This window comes from Somniosus microcephalus, chromosome 3, assembly GCF_052327205.1.
Source record: "Somniosus microcephalus isolate GS21.2 chromosome 3, FLI_Smic_1.0, whole genome shotgun sequence".
Taxonomy (NCBI): domain Eukaryota; kingdom Metazoa; phylum Chordata; class Chondrichthyes; order Squaliformes; family Somniosidae; genus Somniosus; species Somniosus microcephalus.
In genome coordinates this window covers 93,793,581-93,806,785 of record NC_140989.1, presented here as the reverse complement: position 1 = coordinate 93,806,785, position 13,205 = coordinate 93,793,581, and the positions used below count along the sequence as shown (strand labels likewise).

The 13,205-nt window shown below is 41.4% G+C and overlaps 1 protein-coding gene across 3 annotated transcripts in view; it reads left to right on the top strand.

The window, feature by feature from the left end:
- The window catches only part of LOC147121211 (uncharacterized), a 93,203-nt gene that overhangs the window by 36,583 nt on the left and 43,415 nt on the right, over positions 1 to 13,205 (top strand). The window lies entirely within an intron of this gene.

Sequence of the window (13,205 nt, the reverse complement as noted above, 5' to 3'; positions counted from 1 at the left end):
TCCACAACTCCTTTATGATTTGTGGAAAAATATATAATTTGCTTGCTTCTAATTTCACTTTTTTAACTTTTCCTATTGTCTTTGAATCATATGACATGATGAACAATCTGCCTCTTCCAATTTTGTCAGTTCCTTTCTGAATTAACCAAAAGTAGAGTACCCCAGCTCATGAAAATGCTAAAGAACATTTTGTTCTTGGATGCCCCAATTGGAGAGCTGGTGTCACAGTAGACTGCTCTTACATCTCTAGGGCTAAGCTTCAATCAAGCCAGTACTGAATCTGTGTGTGCAATAGGCACAAACAATCATCATCATGGCATATAAAAGGGGTGAGGGTCAGGTGGGTGGGGTGCTTCTGGCTTCCTGCGCCTCTCCCCTTGAGTTGTAGTGCTGCTGTTCGGCTTGCACTAAGCACTCATCAGACTGGAAGGACTCCAGATGCCCAGCTGCAACATGAAAAGGAGCCCCAAGGTAAGTTTACTCACCAAGTAAATCTTTGAGCCTTCTGGATGCTGCTTGCCAGACCGCAAGGTCAGTGGCCAGGAATGCACTATAAATTCCTCCCTTTGCCAGGTGGCAGGCCTATGCCAGGGATACCCTGGCCTATATTAATGCCCCAGGACAGGAAATGCCTGTGCGCCTAGGCAGGCACAGCCTACCCACTCCTGTTGAGCACCAGTTGGACGGGGACTGGAAAAATCACACCCATTATTGGGAGCATTGCTTTGCAGCTGGCAATGCTATGAATGACCCAATAAGATTGATTGCTGTTGATACTGAAATGGGAATGCATTTCATTGTTCAGCACTAAACTCTTATTTATTATTCAAGTGTTCCAGAGGAAAAAAGCTTTAGTTCCTTTCTCAACTGATTTGAGTTAAAGATTGCACAAGATACATGTGGGGGAAAATAATGCTAAATGATTTGAGCCAACCATTTGGACTTGATGAATAACTATCACATTGGCTCAGAGAACTTTCATGTTGGTGAGGGAGGGAGAAGACAAAAAGTGGAAACAATTATACCAAGTAAGCATCTAAGGCATATTACTAGGTGGTTAAGAATATAGACCTAAACATGGGACAAAGGCCTGTCTGAAATTAATGGAGAAATTTGCTGGGTAAGTAGCAGTGTGCTTTTTATTTTCTCTCCAGTGTCTCAATTTTACTTCGATAACTATTTCATTATTTGCAATCTGGATTGTACAAGAGGATTAAGTTTGAATTAGTTTCCAAAGGCATCTATTGCAAATGAAGGGAGAATAATTAAACCTTTACCAAACTTTCACAGTAAAACAATAAAGCTATAGAATTGAATATTAAACGTTCGTTTTAATTTTGCATCTTTATTTTGAGGGAAATGTTACTTTTAGCTCAGTTTTACGTTGTGTTGTCTGAAAGTTTCTGTCCCGATCAGTCCGTATTTAGAAAAAGGATGGTATAGTCTTGTCACCTTGTACTATATGTAGGGGGGTAATTAAATGCTTAGTAAACATTTCTCTCTGCACTCTTCCCCCACCCCCGGTAACCTTCCTATGTTCGCTACATCTGTGTCTGAGAGAAGAAACTTAGTGCTACATTTCTACCAATGCTATTCTAAATAGTTGTCCTTTTCCTCCTTTTATGATTAAGCTTCACATGCTGCTGCCTTGATAACCTAGCTGGGATATATAGGCATTTCACAGCGTTAGCAAACAATATTTGATACTGAGCCACAGGAGATATTGGGACAGGTGACAAAGCTTGGTCAAAGAGGTAGGTGTTAAGGAGTGTCTTAAAGGAGGAAAGAGAGGCAGAAAAGTTTAGGAAGGAAATTCCAGAGCTTGGGGCCTAGGAGCTGAAGGCACAGCTGCCGATGGTGGAGTGATTAAAATTGGGGATGCGCAAGAGGTCATAATTGGAGGAGTGTAGAGATCGGAGGGTTGTAGGACTGGAGGAGGTTACAGTGATGTGGAAGGATTTGAAAACCAAGATGAAAATGTTAAAATCGAGGCGTTGCTGGTCCGGAGGCAGTTTAGATCAGCGAGCTCCAGGATGATGGGTGAACGGGACTTGGTACGAGTTAGGATATAGGTAGAAGAGTTTTGGATGTGCTCAAGTTTATGGAGGGAGCAAGGTGGCCAGGAAAGCATTGTAAAAATAGTTAAGTCTAGAGGTAACGAAGGCACGGATGAGGGTTTCAGCAGATGAGCTGAGGCAGGGTTGGAGATGGGCGATGTTACGGAGGTGGAAGTATGCGTTCTTGGTGATGGAGAGGATATGGGGTCGGAAGCTCAGCTCAGGTTAAATAGGACACAAAGGTTGTGAACATTCTGGTTCCGCATCGACACTGGCGGAGGAGAGGGATGGAGTCAGTGAGTAGAGCATGGAGTTTGTGGTGGGGACTGAAGAAAATGGTTTCAGCCAGTCATCCCAATATTGGAAATTTTTGCTCATCCAATACTGGATGCCTGACAAGCAGTGTGACAGATCCCTGTAATAGAAATGTTGTCATGCACTGTACAGCTGAGAGAATTCATGATGGGGAATTCTACACCTAAGAATACCATGGTTAAATCGGTATCTGCCTCAACTTTTCACCATATTTATTAATGACTTGGATGAAGAATAGAGCATTGTATATCCAAGCTGCAGATGACACTAAGTTGGATTATTTTCTAAATTGTGAGTAACTAGGACTGTAGATAAGGAGATTTGGGAGTCCAAGTAAACAAATCATTAAAAGCTAGATCAGTTCAAAAAGGCTAATGGAATGTTGGCCTTTATCCTCAAGGGAGCTGTAATACAAAGGGGAGGATATTGTGCTTCCATTGTGTAGAGCCTTGGTCAGACCACATCTAGAGTACTTTGTTCAGTTTTGGGCACTGCAGTTCTGGAAGAATATGGAGGGGATCCAGTGCAGATTCACCAGAATTATACCAGGGCTTAGAGGGTTAAATTATGAGGGCAAGTGGCATAAACTTGGCTTGTATTCCCTTAAGTACAGAAGATTGAGGGGTGATCTGATCGAGGTATTTAAAATAGTCCAATAGGGTAGATACAGAGAAACTACTTCATCTGGTGTGGGAATTGAGAACAAGGCGGCATAATAAAATTAGTTGGGCCATTCAGGGGTGAAATTGGAAGCACTTTTTCACACAGGATAGTGGAAATCTGGAACTATTCACTTTTTTTTACTCTTTTTTTACTCCCCCCCCCCCCCCCCCCCACAACCAAAGTAAAAAGGCTGTAGATGCTAGGATAATTAGAGCTTCAAGACTGAGACTTTTGTTAGGTATGGGATATGGGGTAAAGGTGGGTAAATGGAGTTGAGATATAGATCAGTCATGATCTGATTGAATGAATGGCGGAGGAGACTTGAGGGGCTGAATGGCCGACTCCTGTTGCTAATGCTCATATCTTTTTAGCTAGCATCGGAGTTTCTGGGGAATGGGGTATATTTTTGTCTTCCATTTGAAACATTCCATTGTAGTTTTTAATCACTTTCTGATTGTTACAGTCTGTGATTCTCTACATTCTTAAATCATATTCACAACAAAAAGGCAATTTCTGTAAACGGGCCAGGGTCTCCTATGAGCCGAATCTTGCAGTCTTAAGCATGATGTAAATGGGAGTGTGCGCCATAGGACTAACCATTACCCTTTTGTACTGTAAACTACGTGGACAATCCATCACGTTCTCCTGATCACTTGAGGTGGTAACTATCTCGCTGATCGTACCATTCAGACTAAATCTAATAAATTGAATTTGTTTGCAAATGAGAATTCAACAGAAGACGCACAGCAAGTAACCTGTGGTCCAATACTTAAAATTGTGTTTTTGTTGCAAAAGTCCAAAAATTTTAATTCTCCAGAATATTGTAACTGAGTCTCTGATGTGCTGTGTGAACAATGAGCCCCAAGGAGCCTCTCTTGGCCACCTCTGCTGGACTTTGCAGTGCAAAGCATCAAGCTAAAGATCCTAGGAAAACCCCACAGTTTTTGACTTTTTTCAACATCCAAGGTGAAAGAAATTGTACAAAGTACAGGCAAGGAGCAACCTGATGCACATTGTTGGGTTTCGCACTTGCCAATACTGCACACATTTGAATTTCTACTAGAGTAAAACATTCTTGATAGTTCAGATGCTAGAGATAATAAATACTAACATCTCTTGAATTGTGCATACATAACATTTCAAAAGCATGAAGGGCTAACCAAAGAAACTTGACCTGATCAATTTGTGATCGTGCCATCTCACACAGAACTAATGGCTACTTTTTATTTTTGTGTTTCTCGCCAATACCAAAAGAACCATCATAAAAATATACCTGCATGAAGTCGATCATTAAATCCCTTTTATTCTGTCGGTGTAAAGTATAATATAAAAAATGATGTACAGAATTTTTCCTGGTTGAGGCATGACTGAACTATTGGTATAGCTTTGTTAAATACAAATACTCATGGGTGCCTTTTATAAAACTTTTTGTGAAGCATTCATGAGTGAATTCATTCTCTCTGCCTCTTCAGCTGCACTACCCACTGTACTTTGAGGATTTTTTTGACCTGCTACAAGTATCTATGTAAAAAAAAAAGTAAAGTAACAGAATAGTTTGCTGCTCACACCAACTTATTTTTCAGATTTTATATTTTTGTTTTTGTTTTACACTGGAATCAGACGTGATTTACATCTCCAGCTTTTTCCAGTTCTGATGAAGGGTCCCAGACCTGAAACGTTAACTCTGTTTCTCTCTCCATGGATGCTGCCTGGCCTGCTGAGTATTTCCAGCATTTTCCGTTGTTATTTCAGATTTCCAACATCTGCAGTATTTTGCTATTGTATCAGAATATCCTTCCTATTGGTTTAAAATGTTTTTTTATGACCTGATACCAACTTTTATTCCTCTTAATCATCTGGTTCTTGACCTTTTTGAAATGATCCTCCTATTTCAATTGTATCCTATCCCACTATCTGTCCAGCAAACACATGCATAGCTGCCTTCCAATAAATTGTACGCATTCCAGTTGTGCATTTTTGTATTTATCCCTTCAGTCATGAAAGTACTCATGATTACTCTTAGGCCGGTGTAAAGAACAACGTGTACTTAACTCCACCTTTTGCTAGCCCCTCAGCAAACAGTCCCTGGTGTTTGAGGATGCAACTGGGTGGCTAGTACACTCATCTTTTTCACCACCTTCCACAGTTCTCCGATCAGGAACTGAGCTCTCCAATAAGAACTCCTGCTGTGGGCAATCCAGAGCATCAACCTGCACTATACCTTTCTATCACATTGTCTTGGACCTTAAGTGTGACACACTGGGTACTTTTGTTTAAAACAATTCCCACACTGTTTAAATTTCTGATGTGACATCTAGCATCTTAAAAACACAATTTTAAAACTTGATTGATAACACTTCAGCATTCCATAGGAGCTTGTGCAGTCATCAGAAAACTTCAGTGTTTACAATATAGAAGCATTGTTTGTACATTAGGGGTGAAGTGATTACAATGGTGTCTTGCATTGAAACAGTCTGGATTGCATTTTTTTCTTGCCAGTTTTCTTTTCAATTTATGTCCCCCCATTCTTCTCTCTCTCCTCTTCTCATCATCTTCTCCTTGTAGAAGTGCCGTTCTATTGGTTGTTACCCTCTGGTACCGTGCCTAAATTATTCATGAGTGCCTTAATGAATATTGGCAAGCTATTTGACCTCTAGGAACATCACAGCCAAGCTTGATCTCGTCCAAAGTTCACTTCCAGTAGGAATCACTGGATAACCCTGGATGGGAGAGCATTTGGGAAAGTGATTACTATCATTATGTTTAGAGTAGTTCTAGAAAGGGACAAGGAGCAATAAAAGGTCAAAGGGCTAATGTCAGTGAGTTGAAAAGGATCTGACCCAGGTGGAGTGGAAACAGGTTGGCAGATAAATGAGCAACGGGAGGAGTCCTTCAAGGAAGAGAGTTCGGGTAAGACTAAACAAAATCCTATGAGGGGGGAGAAAGGAAGGACATCCAAAGCTAGAGCCCCCGGATGACTAAAGATGCTGAGATTAAAATGAAACCAAAAAAGGAGATTTATGGTAAATGGCAGGTTCAAAATACAGTAGAGAATCAAGCCGAATACATTAAGTGCAGAGGAGAACTGAAAAAGAAAATGAGGGGCAAAGAATGTATGTAACATAAAAGGGAACAATAAAGACTTTTTAAGCATATAAAAAGATAGTCAAAGGGTGGGGCCTATTCGGGACCAAAAAGGATCTGTTCCTATGGAGCCAGAGGGCATGGCTGAGGTGCTAAATGAGTACTTTACATCTGTCATCACAAAAGATGAGGATGCTGCCAATATCAATATAGGTATGAAATTGGCTGAGAGAGTAGTGGTGAATGGTTATTTTTTGGACAAGAGGGAAATGTCCCCCAGGGGCTGGTATTCGGACCACTGCCCATTTTGATGTACAGGAAACTTTGGTTTATCCGGAGGTTGTATGTCCGGAATACTCGATCTAACGGCAAAAATCAGGAGCTGTTTTCTATAAGTTTTTTTAGTTCTCTTTTTTTTCCCAGTCAGGCACTGCAAGGTCTGTAGCTATAGCAACAGCTTCAGCCGACTCTTTAGAAGCTGTTGCTAAGCAAGTGTTTGTTGTCTGATACGGAGATGAAAACGTCTGTATGCTTCAACATTAACTTTGTATGTCCGGCAGTTTTGATAGATCGGCAACACCGGTCGGTCCAGTCGGTGCCGGATATCACAGTTTCCTGTATATTAATGATGATCAGGACCTGGGTATAAATGGCATTTCAAAGTTTGAAGATGAGACGCAACTCGGAAATGTAAATGTAAAGAGGATAGTAGCAGACTTCAGGAGGATATAGAATGGTGAAATGGGCAGACACCTGGCAGATGAAATTTAATGCAGAGAAGTGTGAAGTGATGCATTTTGGAAGGAAGAATGAGGCAACATAAATTAAATGGAATGCAGGAAGAGAAGGGGGTTCACATCATAAATCTTTGAAGGTGGCAGGACAAGTTGATAAGGCTGTTTTTTAAAAACAACATACAGGATCCTGAGCTGCATAAATAGAGGCATAAGAGCACAAAAGTAAGGAAGTTATGCTAAACATTTACAAATCACTGGTTAGGCCTCAGCTGGTGTATTGTCCAGTTTTGGGCACCACGCTTTTTAGGAAGGATGTCAAAACAAGACCTTGGAGAAGGTGCAGAGGAGATTTACTAGAATTATACCAGGAATGAGGGACTTCAGTTATGTGGAGAGACTGCAGAAGCTGAGATTGTTCGCCTTGGAGCAAAGAAGTTTAAGGGAAGATTTAATTGCGGTGTTAAAATTATTGACTGTTTTGATAGAGTAAATGACAAAATGTTTTCACTGGCAGGAGGGTCCGCAATCAGAAGGGACAGATTTAAGATAATTGGCAAAAGAACCAGAGTGGAGATGAGAGTATTTTTTAACGCAGCGAGTTATAAGCTAGAATTCACTGCCCAAAAGGGTGGTGGAGCCAGATTCAGGGCAGCACGGTGGCATAGTGGTTAGCACTGTTGTCTCACAGCGCCAGAGACCCGGGTTCGAATCCGGCCTCGGGCGACTGTCTGTGTGGAGTTTGCACATTCTCCCCGTGTTTGCGTGGGTTTTCTCCGGGTGCTCCGGTTTCCTCCCACAGTCCAAAGATGTGTGGGTTAGGTTGATTGGCTATGATAAATTGACCCTTAGTGTTAGGGGGATTAAATACGTGGGGTTACAGGGATAGGGTGGGATATGTGTTGGTGTAGGGGTTACGGGGATCGGGTGGGATATGTGTCGGTGCAGGCTTGATGGGCCGAAATGGCCTCTATCTGCACTGTGGGGTTTCTGTGATTCTGTGAATAGTAACTTTCAAAAGGAAATTAGAGATATACTAGAAAAGGGGAAAAAACTGCAGGGCTATGGGAAAAGAGCAGGGGAGTGGGAATAATTGGATAGCACAGGCACGATAGGCTGTATGATTCTATAACGATTAATGAGAATCTCTCTCTCTCTCTCTCTCCCCTGCCCTTTCTCCCCAACCCTCCCACACACCATTTCTCTTTGTGTTGCCCTTCTCTCTTTCCCCCCCCTCCACACACGCACACATATCCCCCACCCATCTGGTGTAACTGCTAAATCTCCTTGACCATTTCAAGTTATTGTTGATGTGTGTACAAATATACAACCTTGTCCATCAAGTAGATTGGCTACAAATGGCAATGATATGAATGCCCAGTTAAATTTTTGTGTGGGGGGGGAAGTGGTTTTGGTTGAAGGAATGTTATTCTGAGTACCAGGAGAACTATCTGTTGCTCTTCAATAATGCTATGGCATCTTTAACATCCACCTGAACTTCTGGAAGAGGTGGATGGTACTACTATTGATCTAGATTATGTGCTCAAGTTGTGAAGTGGGTTCAAGCATAAGTAATAGTGCTGGGCTTTCCTAGAGCTCTATTTGATAAGTACCCAATATATATAGTTTATAATATATGCAAACTGAATACTGGACAACTAGCAAGAGTGAACACCTTTTTTAAATTAAAATAATTTGAATATTGTCACACTATGCAACCCGCTCATAAATAGTATCCTGCCATTTCAAACTTATTCCTGTGGCACTAAGCTGTACATGTATAAAAATGTTACAGAAAAACTACTATAGAATTGTGAATTTGCAGTCTGCATTTTTCTAGACTTGACCCTTGAGTTTTAAAGCAATAAAAAGTCTGGTCAGTAGAGGGCTCTGTGAACTATAGTTTCTTTGTCCTTTCAGTTGAATATGTGACGTGGTTTGTTAAATCCATGATAAATCCCCAAAAATATGCAAACTATGAGCTTGTGTCATGGAATGCACAATATCTGATGGGATATCGGCACCCTGGTTAAGCCAGGATGCTGTTCTCTGCAAGTTTTGGTGTTTAGATCTTGTTTCAGCATGATTGGAAAAAGTGTGTTTTTAGTTACGTTTTAATCTGATTCTCTGGCTCATTTGTTTTATTGCTGCGTGATCCAGTTCAGATTTTTTTAAATGACTTCAATTTAGTACAAAATCTGTCGCTTTCCTTTTTTAATTGCTTAGGTCTGTATTCACTACACTTGGTGATGGCTTATTCTATGTGTGGCTTATTCTATAAGTGTGAAGTAGCTTATCCTTGTGTACCTTGATTTTTTTTAAGTTCATAATGTTCAGGGCACCAGATTTGATGGCTGAATAAATAAAATTCAGCATTGCATGGATTTCTGGGATGTTTGCTGGGTGTTTAGAGATTTGCAATCCTATCCATATTTCTGTCAAAACTAAATCCGTTTGCCTATATTTTATGGCCCCTAGTTCTTTCTATACTGTCTTCTCAATTTCCCTCAAACTTTTAAAATGGTTCGTCTATAGACCAGTTAGTCTGATGCTAGCTGTGGGAAAACTCTTCAAATTTATAATCTGAGATCAAGTTAGCGAGTGTTTAGAGATGCATGGGATAATCTAGGATAGCTAGAAATTGTTGAGTTTTGTTTGATACATTTAATCATTTGTGGAAGAAGTGGCTGGTTGTATAAATAAAAGGAATGCAGTAGATGTTAAAGTTCAGATTTATGTTAGAACAGCAAAGTAGCAGCATGGACAGGACATTGACTGGAAACGGAGGCTTGGGGGTTAAAGGGTGTTGCTTGGATTGAAGGGTTGGAAATGGTGTGCATCCTAGGATGCAGAGGGAGGTTGAGAAGAAAATTGCAGAGGTCCTGGCCATAATCTTCCAATCCTCCTTAGATACGGGGGTGGTGCCAGAGGACTGGAGAATTGCAAATGTTACACACTTGTTCAAAATAGGGTGTAAAGATAAACTGCGCAACTACAGACCAGTCAGTTTAACCTCTAGTGGGGAAGCTTTTAGAAACGGTAATCGGGGACAAAATTAACAGTCACTTCAAGTGTGGATTAATCAAGGAAAGCCAGCACGAATTTGTTAAAGGCAAATCGTGTTTAACTAACGATCGAATTTTTTGATGAGGTAACCGAGGGTTGATGAGGACAATGCAGTTGATGTGTATATGGATTTCCAAAAGACATTTTGATAAAGTGCCACATAATAGGCTTGCCAGCAAAGTTGAGGCCCTTGGAATAAAAGGAACAGTGGCAGCATGGGTACGGAATTGGCTAAGTGACAGGAATCAGTCGTGGTGAATGTTTTTCGGACTGGAGGAAGGGTATACAGTGGTGTTCCCTAGGGGTTGGTACTAGTGAACAGCGAGGAGGATGGTGATAGACTTCAAGAGGACATAGAAATGCTGGTGAAATGGGTGGACGTGGCAGATGAAATTTAATGCAGAAAAGTGCAAAATGATGCATTTTGGTAGGAAGAACAAGGAGAGGCAATATAAAGTAAAGGGTACAATCCTGAAGTGGGTGCATGAACATCAAGACCTGGGGGTATATGTGCGCAAATTGTTGAAGGGGGCAGGTTGAGAAAGCGGTTAAAAAAACATGTAGGATACTGGGCTTCATAAATGGAGGCAGAGTACCAAAGCAAGGAAGTTATGAAAGCAGTGGCAAACATTTAAGGAGATATTTCATAACTCTCAGCAAAGATATATTCCAGTGAGAGAAATACTCTATATAAAAGAGAAGGATGAACCATCTGTGGCTAACTAAAGAAGTAAATGATGGTATCAAATTGAAAACAAAAGCATACAATGTTGTGAAGAATAGTGAAAGACCAGAGGATTGGGAATTTTTTTTTAAACCAGCAAAGGACTAAAAAAAATGATAGCGAAGATAGCTTATGAGTAAGTTAGCAAGAAATATAAAAACAGACCGTAAGAGTTTCTACAGGTATATAAAAAGGAAGAGTAGCTAAAGAAAACTTTGGTCCCCTAGAGGATGAGTCTGGGGAAACGGAAATGACGGCGACTGAACAAATATTTTGTATCGGTCTTCACGGTAGAAGACACTAAAAGCATCCCAATAATGGGTAATCGCTATATCACGATCACTAGAGAGAAAGTACTAGGCAAACTAATAGGACTAAAGGTAGACAAGTCCCCTGGACCCAATGGCCTGCATCCTAGAGTCTTAAGAGGTGGTGGCAGAGATAGTGGATGCATTTGTTGTAATCTACCAAAATTCCCTGGATTCTGGAGAGGTCCCAGTGGACTAGAAAACTGCAAATGTAACTCCCCATTTAAGAAAGGAGGGTGACAGAAAGCGGGCAATTATCGACCAGTTAGCCCAACATCTGTCATTGGGAAAATACTGGAGTCCATCATTAAGGATGTGATAGGACAACTAGAAAATCATAATACAGGAAACTTTGTGCTATCCGGAAGTTGAATGTCCAGCAACTTAGATCTAACGGCAGAAATCAGCAGCCGTTTTGGTTAGTTTTTTTTTCTGCTTTTCACAGGCAGGCTCTGGAAAGCGTCTTTGTCGCTTAGCAACAGCTTCAGAGACGCTTCCAAGCTACTGGGCCGAGTGTTTACAAGCTGTTGCTGAGCAACAGTGTTTGTGGTCAGATACTGTGATGAAACGCTCCTATCTGATAACATTGACGCTGGTCTATCCGGAGCTTTAAAAAAAACGGCAGTAGCTCGGTCCCATGGGTGCCGGATAGCACAAAGTTTCCTGTATAGTCAAGCAGAGGTAGCAGGGTTTTATGAAAGGGAAATCATGTTTGACAAATTTGTTGGAGTTCTTTGAGGATGTAACGAGCAGGGTGGATAAAGAGGAACCAGTAGATGTCGTGCATTTGGATTTCCAGAAGGCATTCGATAAGGTGCCACATAAAAGGTTACTACACAAGGTAACAGCTCACTGGGTTGGAGGTAATATATTAGCATTGTTAGAGGATTAGCTGGCTAACTGAAAACGGAGTCCGGAATAATGGGTCATTTTCAGGTTGGCAAACTGTAACTAGTGAGGTGCCACAGGGATCAGTGCTGGGGTCTCAACTATTTACAATCTTCTACTCTATATAAATAACTTGGATGAAGGGACTGAGTGTAATGTAGCCAAATTTGCTGCTGATACAAAGATAGGTGGGAAAGCAAATTGTGTGGAGGATGCAAAGAATCTCCAAAGGTATATAGCTAGGCTAAGTGTGTGGGCAAAAATCTGGCAGATGGAGTTTAATGTTGGAAAATGCGAGGTTATCCACTTTAGTAGGAAAAATTAAAAAAAAGCAAATGATTATTTAAATGGGGAGAGATTACAAAATGCTGAGGTACAGAGGGATCTGGGGGTCCTTGTACATGAATCACAAAGTTAGCATGCAGGTACAGCAAGTAATTAGGAAGGCAAATGAAATGTTGGCCTTTATTGCAAAGGGAATGGAGTATAAAAGCAGGGAAGCCCTGTTGCAACTGTACAGGGCGTTGGTGAGACCACACCTGGAGTACTGTGCACAGTTTTGGTCTCATTTAATGAAGGATATACTTGCATTGGAGGCAGTTCAGAGAAGGTTCATGAGGTTGATTCCGGAGATGAAGGGGTTGTCTTATGAAGAAAGGTTGGGCCTATACTCATTGGCGTTTAGAAGATTGAGAGGGGATCTTATTGAAACATGTAAGATTCTGAAGGGGCTTGACAGGGTAGATGCAGAGAGGATGTTTCCCCTCGTGGGGGAATCTAGAACTAGGGGGCATAATTTCAGAATAAGGGGAAACCCTTTTTAAATAGGAAAAGAGGGGGAATTTCTTCTGAGGGTTGTGAATCTGTGGAATTCTCTTCCCCAGAGAGCTGTGAAGACTGGGTCATTGAATATATTTAAGGTGGAGATACAGATTTTTGAACAATAAGGGAGTCGAGGGTTATGGGGAGCGGGCAGGGAAGTGGAGATGAGGTAAAGATCAGCCATGATATTGAATGGCAGAGCAGGCTCGAGGGGCCAAATGACCCACTCCTGCTCATTTCTTGTTATGTAACTAAAGGTGACATGAGAACTTTTTTTACGCAGTGAGTGGTTAGGATCTGGAATGCACTGCCTGAGGGTGATGGAGATGGACTCGATTGTGGCTTTCAAAAGGGAATTGGATGAGGAACAAGGGGGAAAAAATTGCAGGGCTACAGGGAAAAGGCGGGTGAGTGGGACCAGCTGAAACGCTCTTGCAGAGAGCTGGTATGGGCTCGATGAGCTGAATGGCCTCCTCCTGTGCTGTAACCATTCTATGTGTACCTCTGCACTCCATGCTGAGCCCACTTTTATTGCATTGTCACT